The sequence below is a fragment of the Accipiter gentilis genome, chromosome 13, assembly GCF_929443795.1.
Source record: "Accipiter gentilis chromosome 13, bAccGen1.1, whole genome shotgun sequence".
Classification (NCBI taxonomy): Eukaryota; Metazoa; Chordata; class Aves; order Accipitriformes; family Accipitridae; genus Astur; species Astur gentilis.
The window spans coordinates 4,281,864-4,297,826 of record NC_064892.1 but is presented as its reverse complement, the minus strand read 5'-3'; the positions used below and the strand labels follow the sequence as shown (position 1 = coordinate 4,297,826).

Genomic DNA, 15,963 nt, shown 5'->3' with positions numbered 1-15,963 from the left:
AAAACAAGACTCTCTATGTTAATTAAATAGTGCCAGCATACAAAGATTTTTCTTTGCTCATGCCTGTGGAACGTTTTTGTATCTACTTGTTTATTAAATTAGTTTTCTAATTAATGACCCTGTTTAGTGTCTTGTTTAGAAGTAAGGTCTTATGCTCTAGTGTAGATATGTGAGAGCAAGAAAAGAAGTGCAATGTCAACAAAAATTACAGAAGCTTAAGTTAGTGATTAAAAAACCAATCAAAGAACCAAGCAAATTGAATGCGTAATCATACTGGAATGAAATTATTCAGCACCTCAGTGGTAAAACTGTATGTGGTCACATTAAAATGCCAATGTTTCAAGATGTGCCTAGGTCACTTCAGATGAATGTGTATAAACTATTATTTTTACAAATATTCTAAGATAATTACTTAAGCACTGAATGTTGTCAACTTGAGAGGCAGAAAGGCCATGACAGTATAAGAATGGTAATGCTGTGTTCAGTAGTTCAGCTGTTCAGCAGAATAAAGTCAAGACAAGCTGGTTGAATTGGAGTATTGAGAAAGTAGATTTATAGAGAGAACTACTTTTTAAGTCTGTTAACGGTAATTCCACAACCAAACTGAGTTTTTTTTTTTTTTTTTTTTTTTTAAATAGACAGTTGACTTGCATAGTATCTGTTGACTCTTGGGCAAAAGTATTCAAAAGGGTCTGAAGAAGTCGGTATTTCTTAGAATCACTGAAAAGCAGGACTATGACGAATCCCAGAAATCCTCTAGTTTACCTCTGACAGCTGTTTACTCTTCTTGCATGTCTTCATTGAAAAAACTTCTGCAACATCTGCCCCATGATATTTTTTTATAGTAATGATGTTCACACCCATATTGCATTCCGAATCATGAGATTTCTTTGAAAAAGGACATTTAATATTTCTTACAATGAAGACAGTATTGTCTCAGTGATTCACTTTTGCTTTGCTCTACTAAAATTTCCATGTAAAAGACATGATTTTCTGTTGAAACTGGTCATCTTTTTAGGTGGTTATTTTCACTTATGTGAATTGAGGTAATGAGAACCTAGCTGCCTTTTTTTTTTTTCTCACTCTTTTTGTTGGCCTAACTGGGGCAAGAAGATGCCTAACCAGTATACTTTTTAACACTACCTTTACCTCTCGCACTATTGTACATATACTCGTGATGAATGTGAGAGTATGAATAGAGAGCAGCGATACTTTCTGTTCCATGTGGATCATAGGTGCACTGTAAGAAAGATACAGAGAAGATCAGTTGTCATGGTCAGCACCTTTAAAAATTTTCTCTGGCAAGTGTACTACTTTAAGCGTGAAAGAAGGTGGTCATTTTAGCTGTAGTTATTTCTTCTAGAAAGAATTCTAGGAGGTGTTGAACAACTCTTTACTCGGTACCTAATGTAGTGTTGCTCCATGGCAGTGACACTCAGCCTACTTGTGGAATGGTGCTTCAGGAGTGAAGGCCACGTCTGCGTGCAGCTTTTTACTGAATTAAATTTATATAATGGCCCTAACAGGCATCCCATGAACTTGGATGCAACCTGTTCCTCAAACGACAAAACGTCTCTGCCAGATTTCAGCCCAATTTAGAGTTGGACTGGCACTGGCTTGTGTAACAGAGATAGTCCTTCCCAGGAGTAGTTGTTGCCCCCAGGCTTCCCACCTTTGTGTTGCAAGTCGCTATCTAGCAGCGGTCAGCCCGGAGCTGCCTGCGGCTGTGAGGAAGGTACGGGGTGGCTGCTGGTCACTGTGGGTGTTGCATAGGCCCTTTCTGCTGTGAGCTCAGAAATCTAATTCCCATAACCGGCGGTTTGTTTAGCACGGCTAATTACACAGGCATGCATCTGCGTGCCTATGGACGCATGTGTTTTTTGAGAGATTTACGTCAGTTTTGCTTAGTTACCTACGCTCTTGCTTACGTAATTCAATAAATATACATCTTTAAATCAGACCGAGGAAGGTTTGCAGGCTGAGGAAGCCTAAGCATCCTTTCACGCTTTTGTCTCTGTTGATTGTGAAGGTAACTGAACGTACAAGCTTGTACGTGAGTCAGTCCTAGATTGCACTTGCAGCTGAGTTGTGAACTGCACTGTGTCTCTCCAGGAGGTACGAACTCTGAGAAAGGATGCTGAATGTGCAATGCTGTTGCTGCTGGTTTATTGTTTTAACGTACAGAAAATCATTCTGACCTATACCGCAGTCCAAACCTGTGTCTCAGTTTAAATGGGACCGCTAAAGAGTTCTGATGTCTTACAGCAGTATGAGCGTTACAGCTGGTATAAGCCCGGTTTAACAAGGCATATACGGAGTCTGATGTCTAGTCCTTCGGTTTGTTATTCAAACAATAACACATAACAAATGTGGAGGTTCCTGCTCGTGTCGTTGCGTCCCTGCAGTGTGCTACTGCTGTTAGCTTCCAGTGCTAGGTAAGGAGGCAGGAGCACCCCTGGGGAGCTGAGCACCCCCCAGTGTCATGAGGGAAGGGACGCAAAAGCAATAGGGAGGAGGTAGGGGGGCCAGGTAGTGCCCTAAAGGTTGGGCCAGAGGGACTGGCGACAGAAGCTTTTGCATTCTGATTCTGCCCTAACCAAGCCTGTGTACTTGGGGAGAGAGAATTCCTTATTTACTTGTATGTGGAAAATGCCTTAGCTGGTCAAATAAATCACTGTAGGTCTATTTCACTGTGACCAGAGGTCTATCTCACTTAAACCTTAAGGTATAGTGTATTGAAATTAACTCCTGAGCTTGTGTTTGTAAAAAGCAGGTAAGTGGTTTTTAATACCGGGGTTGTTTAGAGTTACACTTATTTTTCATTGTTACTAGACAAATATCGGAGGACATGTTCTTCTTTATTAATAATTTTCTTTTTGCTGGGGTTCTCCTGTGATTTTGCTACAGGCAAGAGAATATAGGTAAATACAACAGAGTCAAAAAATCTTCTGGATTATTATTCAACACTTTACAATGGAGAAACAATTGCCTTAAAACTTTAAAGAAGAAAAGTCAAAGACTAGGAACGAGAAATCTTGTTTCTGATCAGGAGGTATAACATACCATCAGAAAAAAGCTTTCTTTATTAACTTTGCTGTCAGAAACACAAGTCTCACTTTTTGAACTTCTGCACTTACTTTTTGCTATTAAGTTGGTGTGACACGGGCTCCTGACTTTGTGGGTTGTGTCCCCTCGTGGCTTGTGACAAAGATAGCTGAAGCCGTGGTGCAGTTAGCTAGCCCAGTGGGAGGGCCACCTTCACATTCCCCTTCAGAAGTTTACTCCCGCTGAAAACTGTGCATTGCAGCAGCAGCGTTCGCATCCTGATTTACTTTGTTTACCACTGGGACTCTTCCAACAGTGACTCCTTTCTTTTTTTCCTTAACTTTTCTACTCTCGCCAGCCGAAACCTCACCACCTCACAGTGTGCAGTGCTTTGCTCTCTGTGCAGGGAGTGTGAGCAGCAGGCTTCTCCATGCTTCCCGCTGTTCGTGAGCAGATCATTCGTCAGCATCTCGGTCTATGGGTCATCTGTGGTTTTCTTCCTTTATCATGAGAATCTTAATGAATTGTGCAGTGTTAACTGCTCTTTATTTTTTTCAGGATTTTGACTTTTGTAACCATCTGTTTTTAACCACTTTATTTGTAACAGAGGTCCTTGATGCAGGCTGGCTTTAGGCCACGTGAGGGGCCTTGCTTCCCCAAACTGAAGGACTTAAAAGATAAGTGGTCAAGTGTGAGCAATACTGTTTGCCTGAAGCAGTGCAAACAAAAACATTAGTTTTCTTGTTTCCAGTAAAGGTTAAAAATTTCAAGAATCCTAATTTGATATTTTTGCTTTGGAAATAGAAGTAGCTCTGTTGTTATTCTGAAGCCAGCAACATGTACGCTGATCCTTAAGTTTGTATAAAATTTGTGTATAAGAATTATCAGTTTCAGACAGTTGTTTCTGGTGATACCCTATCAACATAACAACAAACACTTTCACAATTAAAAGATTCTAATGACCTGACTTGAGAATTAAAATTTAGCAACTTTGGTGAGATCTGCTTGCTTGTGTACCAAGAACTCACCAACTAAATTAATGTGAATGTAATTTATTCTTTTTCTTTTGTTCTTTTTCCTATATATTAATTGCTAGAAGAATCTTTAAGCTAACTGCTTGTCACATATATCCATTTAGTCCTTTGGAGGACAGATGGTCAGATTCTGGGCTTTGGTTAGTATTCCTCTTATGCTTAAAATTTCCCCTCTCATCGGTGGAGTTAAAGATCTTAAAATCAAGATTACTGCTAGAATAGAATTTGAAGGAAGAATATCCTCCTTTACATGAGACTAATGTAAACCAGCAACAAACAGCCCAGAAGCATCCCACCACCAAACTCTGGAATCTTTTGTTTAGTTCCATTTCAGACAGGAATCTTTTCATCTTGCCATTTTCAATTGCCAGTCTGGCTACGAAATGTTTATTTTATGATTTCAGTGGTACAAAGACTTGATCCAGTTTTTGCTGATGAAGGTTGGAGTCTTGTTCTTTCTTTACAAAGCTTGAGCGTTCTACAGAGTAGCAAAGGGTGGGAGAGGCAAAAGCAAATGGGGGAACCTACATATATTGAGCAAACCTGGTAGCTGTGCGGTTTCCCTGCACCGTACGTGCTAATTGACCCTTCAAAGCCAGATGTCAACCACCAAGGATGCTCCGGCTCCGTGTGATGGTGGCTTTGTTGCCTGTTTGCAGACTTCCACTCCTGGCTCACAGCCAGCGTGGAGTCCCTTTGCTGGTGGTGTGCTGGACGGGAGCTGCGGGGTTCTGAGCAGCCCCTTAGCCACTGGTGTGTGTAGGACTGTGGTGTCACAGACAGCCGTGAACCAGCCTTCTCCAATGTGGGTGGATTTCATGTAGGTAATACACTTAAAACGTGTAATAAAAATAATAGCGAAGAGTGTAAGTGGCCTAAGCAAGGGAGAACATAAATACGTTGGACCAGGTATCCAATAATAAAGTTCAATTTATTGGATCCACCACTGTATAATTTTCATTCAATGAAGGAAAGAAAGATAAGTAATTATGTGATTGTAGTGCAATCTTTTCACTGCTATAACCCACCTTCCTTACTTCCTTCAATATTCTCCAGTTTTATTTTTCTGTTACGAATGTTACTCGAATTAGACAACTAGAGAACATTTTGTATTAATATCTTTGTGGTGAAGGGGGTGGTAGAAAAGAGGTGGCTCAAGTGATGAGTAGCAGCAGTAAGTCATGTTTCTTTTTGTTTGAAGTTCGTCGCTATAGGCGTAGGTTGAGGACCTAATTTTAGTTCAGCAAGGAGTTTGTACCTGTATTTTATGCAATAAACTGCGTTCTTTTGCAAACCTTTTTAGCATAATCCATTTTCTGTTTCTTTGCTATAGTATAGGAATCCTCTGTATTGAGAATTCTTTATCACTAATTTGCGTGATTTCTCTGCAGTTAATTGTTGTTATTCTCCTTTTTCATTTTTGAAAACAGCCCTTTCTAGTGGGGTTCTTCATCTCTGTAGTAGATGCATACCTTCCTAGACTACTTAGCCTCATCTTCTCATCTGTTCAGTTGACAAAGAATTTCCAGATGTTTTCAGTTACAAAGTAGCTTCTTATCATTGAAGTTGTGGTGAATGAAAGTTGTTTGTTTTTTTTGGGTTTTTTTTTGTTTTTTTTTTTTTTTTTTTAAATGCATAAGGTGAAATAGTTCAGAAGTTACTTTGAGCCTCAATGGAAATTTGATATATTTCCAGAGGGACCTGTATAGGTCAAATGCTGAATAAGAGGAGTAGAGCAAGCTTAATTACTTTTTTTCCAGATTGCTACTAGAATGGTCTACCATTTTCACAAAATATTGGATCACTTCCTAAATTCAAATTTAAGAACAGGTAAATATAGTACAGACATGAAATCTCTGAAAAAATTGTGAAGATTGTTCAGTGCGGTGAGAGATTGATTAATGACTGTTTTTAGTAATTTTTAGGAAAAAGCAATGTTTTTTCCCTCTCTTTTTCATGAGAAGTAAAGAATTTATTAGGTATCTGTGTAGGTGGAAGATTGGCCTGTGTACCTCTTAATTTTTGCAAGAGAAAACCTATTGTATAGTACATAAATGAGAGCATAAAAATACAAGTTTAAGGTATTACCATCATCGTTATTTGAATACATCCTGTATCATCAGCATGGAGTGGATAAGTAGTTATCTGTATGCTTTAATTTAGTTAATGAATTCATGTCTATCTAGTTATGATTAAGCTTTGACTTCAAATTATAATGTAATAAACATTTAATTAGGAGAACTCTGCTGTATTTATTTGCTGTAAATTTTACAAATGAGGGGTAAGTTGATTTTAAAATTACTTCAGGAAATATTTTCTTTGTTTTGTAAATTCTCGTCAGCGGGAGGAAAAAATGCTTAAGAAAAATATCACCCCAAAATCAAACTAGATGCAGCTGAAGTATGCAAAGCATCAAGTGTAAAAAGGAACAGTGTAATGTAAAATCAGAGCAACGATACAGAAAGTTGCTGTAAGCAAACTTAGTCCACATTTAATTCTTTAAACATAAATGTGAATGGAGTGGGATCATAATTCAGTGCATATTAAATTCTGTCTTTCCAGTAGTCCATGTAGAAGAATAACATTGCCCAGCTCTATCAGTATAAAATTAATAATCTTGTTAAGAGAATCAATAAAATATGAGAATTATTATTATTACTAGTATTTTGCATTTCTGGTATGCTTCAGGCACATAATAATATATAACTAATTGGTCATACGAAAGAAATATGAGGGCTGTATTAATAGGGCTGAAAAGCAAATACCTGTAGGAATTAAAACAATAAGAGGGGTTGCCAATAGAGATACAAATTAACATATATCCCCAGGAGCAGCAAATGATTTTCTGATTAGTCTAGTTCTAAATATATGTTGTTATCAGAATGTTATATATGTTATATTGTTATATGCATGGAATAAAATAACCTGTTACTCCAATGTCCTATATTAGTTTGAATGAAGGGAAAGTGCACGTGTGAAGGCACAAGTGGAGGGAGCAGATCAGTTAGGCAATCCTTACAGCCGTAAGCAGAAAACTTTTTCTGCCTTTTTCCAAGAGGTTTATATTTTACTTGCAGAGTAGCACACAAATTCTCCATTGCAGTACATGTACAGTTGTGCAAACAAAACTCTTGATTACCAAGTTCTATAGGTTGTATACCTATAGAATTTATTGTTCTGGAGGTTGCGTACCTAGTTTTACTCTTCTAATTCAGGTTCAAATCCAGAGCGTTTTCTGTTTGTAAGACTTACGTGTTTTGTATAATGGCATTTTAGTGCGGTATGCATACACTAGCCCGGTGGTGAGAGCAGAACCCATGATTCCCACCCTTGCAAAAAGCACGTTATCACTGGGCTCTAGTGGTGCTCCCACTTGCTGGCTGACTCTGTGGCTTTACAGATCCCGCGTTCCTTTCTGTACCGTGGCAGATGTACTGGAAGGGTAGAGGCTGCCCTAACCTATCCTGATGGGGTGGGGACAGTTTCTCCTGTGAGGCAAGTGCCGTGCGCTTGAATCCTTCAATCTGAGGAGAGCATCGATCCTTGAGTTCTGACTCTCTGGGCAGGTGCTTTAATTGCTACGTTTCTGTGGCTGCTGATGTGGTGTTTTTTAAATGAAAGTGGCCTTGGCCTCGGTATCTTGGTGTGACCTCAGTGTTTCTGCTATACATTTCCACTCTGCTGCCTTGAGTCTCTCAGAGAATTTAGATGCTGGGACACATGAGGTGAGATAGAGGTAAAAATGCTTAGGTAAATATTAAGGATACTCATACAATATTTGAATGTACTTGTATTGGGTGTGCTTGTGTACTAAGCAAAAAGAGAAGCAGAGTGTGTCTGGATTGCATGTTTTTTTAAATACCATGCCAGTTTAGCAGTAAGTATGCGTAAGGGACCGGTGCAATAGGTGCATGTTTGCTTTGTAAAGAGAGATTTGTGGTGTGGGTTTGTGTATCTCGGATCAGTTTATTCACACAGTCCTCCATAAGCATATAGAGAAATTATCTACAAGGTTGAGAACTAAAAATGACATGAAAAGTAATGAATTAATTGTGTGGTTTTAAATATACTCGCCCCTCTGTGTCAGGGCAGTTTAATAGCTTGGTTATAGTAGTTTTTGGAGATCTGTGGTTCTGCTGCAAAACTCACAGTAACATATGGTCTGGCACTGGTATGTAGCCTACAAGAAATGTTTAAAAAGAAAACGCAATGAAAGATCTGAAATGCTAAAATGTAAAATATTTTAAAAGCAAGCATAGTCTGTTTGGTTATTTATTTTTCTTGTGTTAGAATCGTACTTCTCTTCATTGTTTTAAAGCATAGTTCTTAGAAGGCAGAGAAGGAGCTAGGTTTTTACAATGATTAATTCTAAATTACCTGATGAAGAGTTTTACCCACACAGGTGGCTTCATAGGATGAATTCCTGTGGTATGAAAATGGACACTATGCTCTGCCATGGGTCATGATCCAATGATTCCAGATATTCCAGTGAACAATAAACTGAAATATAAATTAAATATCTGTAGCGATACAGAGCAATAACATACCATTTTCTTTCTTCAGAAAGTCTTTTTTTCTGGCATAACAGCATTTAATGTGTCCTGCCACCTTTCCAGTCCTCCTGTCGTCTTTTGGTGTAAGACTGAAAGCTCCCTGGGGCACGGGTGTTGTCTTCAATTCATTTGTGTGCCATGCACACTTCAGATCCTGCAGCAGAATATTCATATCATTATTTTCTAGTTTCAAAAAACAAGCCTTAACATGAGCATCACTTGGATGCATTTCTTTACCATTGATTTTTGCATCCAACAAAACCGGAAAGAAAAAGCCCAGCAAACTCCTCCCTGCCCTCAAAGACCCCTCCAACTTCCCAACCCCTGTCCCCAAATTCTATAGAATGAATGGATTAAAAAATGTTGTGAGCTCCTCCTGCTGGTTCAGCAGTAGCAATAGTTACATTTAAAAGCATGCTAATGCAATGTTAAGAGCCTAGCTTATTGCCACAACAGCCATAGTTAACTCTGCAGCTCCTGGATGGTGTTTCATCTTTAATTCTGTTCTCTGAGCAAATCTCAACACATTTAATATTCAGTATGACACTCTACTTTGGGATCTCTTGAAGCTTTGGCGTAGGGGGGAACTATGAGGTCGCTGCTTTGAGTTGCTTTCTTAGCTCTAAATATCTTTGCTGCTTTTTTTCCCCCTTTAATTTAATTTTTAAGCAAGCCAGACTATTAACATTACTTTAATGTAGCTTTTATGGCTTATGAAAAATAATGCTGCTGTAGTGGATAGATGTGCGTCAGCTGTGACTAAATGTTTTGATGTAGTCTTCTCAAAAGATAGACTAGAAGAGCTTTCCTTTGAAATATGTGAAGCAGTTTTAGACACAGCTTCTCAGATGGATCTAATTAGTCTTTCATACGGACTGGATGTCCGTTTGTTGCAGCTGAATTCTCATTTCATTCACCCATAACTAGAAACACCTCGCTTCAAACATGTTTCTTCAAAGAAAGAAGGGTTTAGGGTTCCATGTTTTACTGCTTTTTGATGTTGGTTTCCCTTTAACTCAGAAGACCTTATGTTTATACAACTGTTATTATTAAGAAAACATAGCTTTGTTCATGAGAGTTCATTCGGTATCAATGTTGGCTATTGGTAGAAGTCGGAGATCTGTGGAATAGCTCTTGCTATACGAGACTAGTGGGACAGCTGTACGTCTGGCTATTAAGCTCATTGTAAGGAAGATTTGAATGCAAGCAGGATGTTCTAATAAAACCAGGGAACCTGGGTTGTGGGAGGACAAAAATTAAGATCAGAGGTACAAAAGATCACGCTCATCAATGGATAGCAGTCCTTTTTATTATTTATATACAGTAGTCACCAAAGAGACATTGTCCTCTGTACTGTTGCCCGTTTAGGGTACGTTTACATGGCCCAGTTTAGTACAGTACAAAGGAACCGATGCTGACTGAGGTAGTTTGGGCAGTGCTGCAGTAACGCAGCCGTACCGCTCCTAGCTGAACGAACTTGTCTAGAGCTGGCACGCGCCACTCCACCTGGCACTGTGTTGTGCCATGTCGTGACACCTCTACACCAAAGCGTATCCTGAAAGCTGCAGTGATAAGTGTCTGTTTGATCAGTGTAAAATATTCAGTGAGTGATACTCGGGTACTGCTGTGGTTGATGCTTAAGGAAAATGAGTGGAAGGAAGGCAAGGTGACAGATGCTCTGCCCGCGTCTATTCCCCACTGGCTGCTTTTGCAGCCGTGATGTCCTTTAGACTAAGGGGAGTTAGTCTGCAGAAACAGGCTGATGGTGCTGGCTTTACTTCTTGGCTTCCCAGCAACGTAGCTGAGCTGGTTTTGCCTCTGGCGATTGCCATTCACCTCTTCCCTTCCCCGCCAAACAACGGCCAGTCCGGCCCAGCTGGCCCAGATGCTGACACCTGGGACACGCCGATAAGAGAGGACAGGGTGATGTGGTGGGCTGTGAGCAGTCTGGCATTAGTGGAACCGGCAGGTCTGCAGGACTGTCTCTTGGGTCCCTGTTACTCGTCCACGTCAGTAACTCCGGCAAACTTGCGTTGTCTGCTAGGAAACTCTCGCTGCAATACTTCTTCCTGCCCCTAGCCTCACCCAGTTGTTGCCTCCATTTGCCTCGTCACCCTCTGTTCTTAAATCCTCTGCTTGTCCGCAGGTGGCTGCATGTTCCCCGTTTGTCCTGCCAGAAAGCAGGTCTGGGTTTGCTGTGCAGTCACTCACGTACAGGTTGGCCAGCCCAGCTGCTGGGTGACAACCGAATTGTCCTTGGCTGTCCAAGAGCTGAATGGGGGCACACGTTTTGTTCTCTGTGCAGCTTCTCATTCTCGTAAAACTGAACATGCTTGGTTAATACTGACCAGTCAGCGGGTTCAGCAGTTGATTGTATGGTGGGGATTTAGAGGAGGGACTGACAAATAGACTGTGCGTTTTGTTAACCTTTTTTTTCCTTTGAGATCAGGCTAAAGGTACTGTTATTCAAAGGGTTAAGAAAGAGAACAAGGTTGTTCTGAATGCAGGAGGAGGGAAATGATTTTAAATTATTAAAAATGAATTGCATCACTGTCTGTGGCTCATATAAAGAATAAAAAAGCAACCTGATTTAAGAAGTTGTAATCTACTGCCAATGGTTTATTTCATTTTCCAGAGAAAATCTATGGATCTCAAGGACATACAATAAATCGAAATCAACTGGAAACCAAAACAGACCTATAGCTCCGTAATTCTAGAATTATTTCAGGTAATATTGTGTGCACCAGTCTTCGTTTCAAAGGTTGCTGTTGCCGTTCCAGAATCACTTAGAGTTAAGGAATGCCAGATGTCAGGTGTGCATTTTGCAATAGTGTTAACTGTGTGACTGAACGCAGAATCCCTTCGCTGTTCAGTGTGTTATATAGGCCAGCTCTGGGCGTTTCCCGTAGTTTGTGTAGAGATGGGGACTGTTGTCTATAGACCTTTGTTTCATTTGTTATGGTAATGTAAAGAGAGGCAATGTACCAGGGGACAGTAGGAAGAGAAGGGTCAGTCTTGCGGTTAAAGGGGTCTGTGTGCTGACTTCTATCCCTGCCTCTGCCAAAGTTTTGTCAGAGGTGCTAGCCAAATCTTTGAAACCATACTTTCTAAATGCAGGCAGTTCTATATGGTCTTCGTTCTCTGGGCCTCAAACTTTGCACTAGAATCAGTCATGGAAATGCTGAATACTTACAGCTGCCGCGGAGATCGCTGCTATCGGAATATTTAAAGTTAAAAAGCAAAGTACTCGGCAGTATCAGGTTTCACATGCATCATCTATTTGGTATGGCCTTTTTAAACTGTAATCTGTTGATGTCTCACCTCTAGTGGTTGGTGTGAGATGATGGGAATGTGGTGAAAACAAATGGACGTTGCTCTAATGTGGAAAGAGTGAAATACTATGTGCTAAGGGAGACATGAAAAGTATGATGAAGACAGTACTTCTAACTGTGGACTAAGACTTGAGTAGCTTGCAGTAAGCCTACCTGAACAATTTGGAGACTAGTTTATTTAATGAATATCATTCAGTAATGCATCCACAGCATTTGAATCTGTTTAAAATATGTATACAAAGGAGATGAAGCCAGATTCATATCTCAAATTTCATCAGTTTGTGATATTCACAATCATGTAAAGTTGTGTCTGAATATAGCAATTCTGTGTGTGTGCGTGAGAGACAGAACTCCCTACGTTCTTATGTAACGGTCGTGTGTTCCCCCCCCCCCCAAATTTGCTTTGTAATGTAATGCTGATACTCTGAGGATTTGTTAGGTGGGTTAGATCCATTAAGGTCATTGCACGGACCTCTGCAGTTAGCTGAGTGTAATTGCTGGTAAGACTGCCATTTTCTGCGCGGCACAGTAATAGCAATGAACAATAAAGGTCAGGAATTTGAGTTTTATTCCAGGCTCCGTTTCTGCAGGGTGGTCAAGCATTCAAAGCTTGTGCCTTCTGCACGTTTGCTTCTTTTTGCTCACTGCTACTAACGCGTCGTTTTTCAAGTCCTGCCTCTTCCCAGCTTGTCTCTTTGTTCTGGTTTCATTCTTCTGACTAGTCCTACTTTCCACCCCTCAGTCTTCTCGCCTGGTCGATGCTCGTTGTCTGGCCAGTCTGAGTCTCCCCTTTGGACTTCCACGTCACTTGGCAGTCAGTCTTGGCTCTCTTCTACAGAACCTTCTCCCATGTAGCCGTGTCCTGCTCTATAGGCCTCCAGGCTTTCACCCATGCATTGGTTCTCATTTCCATTTTCCTTTCCCAGGGCCTCAGCATTGTTTTTTCTTGTTCCATTTCTTCTACCTTACTATTTGTCTGGCTAGTCCTTTCTCTAAGATCACTCTCTCACTCCTTAGGTAGTTCCCTCTTTTCCTTCATCCTACGCTTCTAGCCCCTTCTTCCTTGCACAATCAGTGCATGCTTCCATCTCTTCCATTCTCTGAATTAGGTTTCATGTGTTTCTGTTACCACTTCTATTTCCTTCATCCATTTTTAGTCTTCTTGCTCAATGAGTCCCCCACACCTTACTCCAAATTTTCCTCTCCATCGTTTTTGCATCTCCTTCACTGACACTTGCAGTCTCTGTTCCATTCTGCTTTCTCCAGTCACGGGGCCATCGGTGTCCAGTTTTTGTTGCTTCTGCGTTGCTTATACTGCTGCTTCTTCCGTTGGTGCTCAGCCCTAGCAGGAGTAAGCACTGAAATCACAGAGGTGACAGTCTTACTAGGTTTATACTTGACCTGGTATTCTGCAATCCAAACCCACGATTTTGGGGTAAGCTGTGTTCTGCCCTCGGCTGGTATGTGTTAAATACACGGAAGTGTCTTCTAGAAATTTCCCCTTTCTGAAATCACTTCTAAATGACTGTTCAGCCTAAACAGAGTTCATCTGAGTTGTAAGAATTTGAAAATACTGTGTGATGATGGGAGGAGTTGTACAACTTTGGCACTAAGGCTCTTCCCCCTCATGCTGTAGCTCCGTGTCCCAGACCCTTTTGGCAGGGCCTTCCTCTGCTCCTCCTGTGCTCCTTCTGTCTTCGTTCCAACCTTGTCTTTCTGGTGTGGCTGCCCTCTTGTTTCCACCATCTAACCTCTATCAGCTGTTTCCTTTATTGCCCTAATCGCTGTGTATTTTCACACAGTGACCTCTTTGTCACTGTTGGAGCAGCCCAGCTGTTTGACGGTAACAGACTAGTTTGCATGCACAGTTTATCACGTTCTAATTTAATATTTTCTCCTAGCTGATAGGGGAGGAGGGAAATTGTTTAATGAAAAGTGCATATGCTTAAACTGGCATCTTTATTTTGATGATGGTGAGCTTTGCTTATTGTTAATTTATAATGAACATAGTTTTGAGTAATTTAGGGTCTTTCATATTAGTTTTATCATCTAAACTCTCAAAGGAAAGCTACACTGATGGCCAATCAGCATAGTAGAAACACAGAATGGTTTGGTTTGGAAGAGACCTTTAAAGATCATCTAGTCCAACCCCCCTGCCATGGGCAGGGACAATTTTCACTGACCAGGTTGCTCAAAGTCCCATCCAACCTGAGAACAGAGATAGATAGTATATCCAAATCTCAGGGCGCCGAGAGCCTGGGTTTCCTTGGTTCAACAGTTAAACAGGCCGAGAACAAAACCAGCCAGAATAGGATGCCCATGAAGAAGACAGCAGCAACTGTTAAGATAAGAGAGAGAAATAGACCCTCTCCCTTACACAGCTAATGGATTTTTTCTGGTCTTGGCAAAGGAAAACTTTCTGAAATAGGTGAGTTAATAGCAATGGAGGAGAAAGGGCCAAGGGATGGTCATTGTCAGTTACAATCAATCTGTCTGTCAGTCTACCCGGCCAAAGTCCATGGTGAGATCAAATTGTGTTGGCCCATTATGTGGACTACATCTGCAATCCAAAGTGAACCAAAGGCGACTTGAAGTTGTTCAGGCTGACCCTGTGGAGTACAAATACTCATTAATGTTTTATTGTCATTTACGTCATAAATCCCAATTCACAATTTGTGGGTTTGCTTTGTAAAAATGAGCTGGAAACAACTGAAGTGCTAAATGGCCTCACAAATGAATGCTTTTAGGAGCATTACCACGTGGGATCTTTTGAATGTGTTGAACGATTCACATTCCCAACAGAAGCTGTTTCAATAGCGAAGGGTGTGCCCGAGAAAGCTCAACATTAGTAATGCTTTCCAGAATAGGTGGGAAATTATTTTGAAAATGGCAGTAGGAAATATGTTCAATGTTACACACAACTCTGGCATTTTTCAGTCATTTGGAACTATTAATCTGCTTTATTAGATCTGCTTAGCTCTTTCTGTGGATATGTGCTAGTTTGTTTTTTTTTAATTCTTCAGCTGGAATTTTTTAATGGTCTCCCTTAGTTTATCGTTTTAGCAAGTTTACTTCTGGTACAGTTAGCTGGAGTGATTAACAGATGAAATGACTTCAGAGTGTAAATTCTCATCTGGTCTTCTAGGTTATATTTCATCTCTGTTGTATGCCTTCCTAATTACCGGCATATTTCAGTACTTAAAATTAGAATTTTAAAGCATGTATTATTCATCTTCTCTAGATCAGAATTAAAAACAACATGGGCTGACATGTTACATTATTTCTTCAAAATCTGGTAATGTATTTTCTCTCTCATTTAGGCTTAATTACCTCTTTAAAATATTAAATCAAGAATTGTTCTAATCCACATGACATAGTTTTGTGGATTTTTTTCAATTAAACTATTGTTCGTTTTCGGTTTTTCTGTTTTTGTTAAAACAATACCAACCTGTGTTACGTTTGAACTGGAACATAGCGGTCCAGCTCCGAACCTGCATCAGTGGTGCCTGTCATTGGCGCCAGTACTGAAGAAAGCCCGATGCAGATTTTGCAATTTGGTCTTATCTCTGAGAAATGTCTGAAGAGTAAATAAAAAGCACAGGTAACATTGAGAACAATAGGATTTAGATACAGCTTCATGACTTGGGATAATCTCTGAGTATGTCTTACTACATTAAATATTTGTCTTGTTAAGTAACGGCATTAAAAAACAAACTGTGCAAAGCACGTAGAAGATTAATTAACATTGGGAAGAAAAGAAATGTCTGAGCCTTTCACCTGTAAGATACCCTTTATCTCCAGCTGAGTATGCCAGCCTTTAATGCTATTTGTCATCTTCCCCAACAGGTATCTTGATATTTTTTTCCACGCTGCCCTTTATACTTTGAATGACTCCTGTAATGCCAATATCATGTATTAGTCTGTTATCCTCTCCCACCAAAGGCTTTAAATATTTGTTTGGCTTAAGCAAACAAATAAAGACACATTAATTTAACTGCC

At 40.2% G+C, this 15,963-nt stretch overlaps 1 protein-coding gene across 8 annotated transcripts in view; it reads left to right on the top strand.

Moving 5' to 3' along the window:
* The window catches only part of PCCA (propionyl-CoA carboxylase subunit alpha), a 299,644-nt gene that overhangs the window by 186,076 nt on the left and 97,605 nt on the right, over nt 1-15,963 (top strand). The window lies entirely within an intron of this gene.